At 57.7% G+C, this 771-nt stretch overlaps 1 pseudogene; it reads right to left on the bottom strand.

Moving 5' to 3' along the window:
- Nucleotides 1-629: 629 nt before the first annotated feature.
- Nucleotides 630-771, bottom strand: part of LOC125481619 — a 5,798-nt pseudogene continuing 5,656 nt past the window's right edge.

Raw genomic sequence — 771 nt, 5'->3', positions numbered from 1 at the left:
GACGTCTCTACCTCTCTGTCTCTCTCTCTCTCCTTGTCTGCCGGACCTCGCTCTTTCGCTCTCTCTGTCTGCCGGACGTCTTTCTCTCCAGCTCTCTCTCGCTCTCTCTGTCTCTGTCTGCGGGACGTCTCTCTCTCTGTCTGCGGGACGTCTCTCCCTCTCCCTCTCCAACTGCGGGACGTCTCTCTCTCTCTGCGGGACATCTCTCTCTCTCTCTGCTGGACATCTCTCTTTATCTCTCTCTCTGCGGGACATCTCTCCCTCTCCCTCTCCAACTGCGGGACGTGTCTCTCTTTCTCTGCTGGACGTCTCTATCTCTCTGTCTCTCTCTCTCTGCGGGACATCTCTATCTATCTCTCTCTCTGCAGGTCGTCCCTCTCTCTGCGGGACATCTCTACCTCTCTCTCTGCGGGACTTCTCTATCTCTGTCTCTCTCTCTCTCTGCAGGTCGTCTCTCTCTCTCTCTCTGCGGGACGTCTCTCTCTCTCATTCTGCGAGACGTCTCTCTCTCTCTCTCATTCTGCGGGACGTCACTCTCTCTCTCTGCAGGACGTCTCTCGCGTTCTCTGTGCGGGACGTCTCTCTCTCTCTCTCTCTCTCTGTGGGACGTCGCTCTCTCTCTGCGGGACGTCTCTCCAGGTCTCTGTGGGGCGTCTCTCCCTGTCTCTCTGCGGGACGTCTCTCTCTGTCTGCGGGACCTCGCTCTCTCTCTCTCTCTCTGTCTCTCTCTGCGGGACGTCTCCCCCTCTCTCTCTCTATGCGGGACGTCTC

This window comes from Rhincodon typus, unplaced genomic scaffold (genome assembly GCF_021869965.1).
Source record: "Rhincodon typus isolate 14 unplaced genomic scaffold, sRhiTyp1.1 hic_rhity00002823, whole genome shotgun sequence".
Classification (NCBI taxonomy): Eukaryota; Metazoa; Chordata; class Chondrichthyes; order Orectolobiformes; family Rhincodontidae; genus Rhincodon; species Rhincodon typus.
This window is presented reverse-complemented; position numbering and strand designations above follow the sequence as displayed.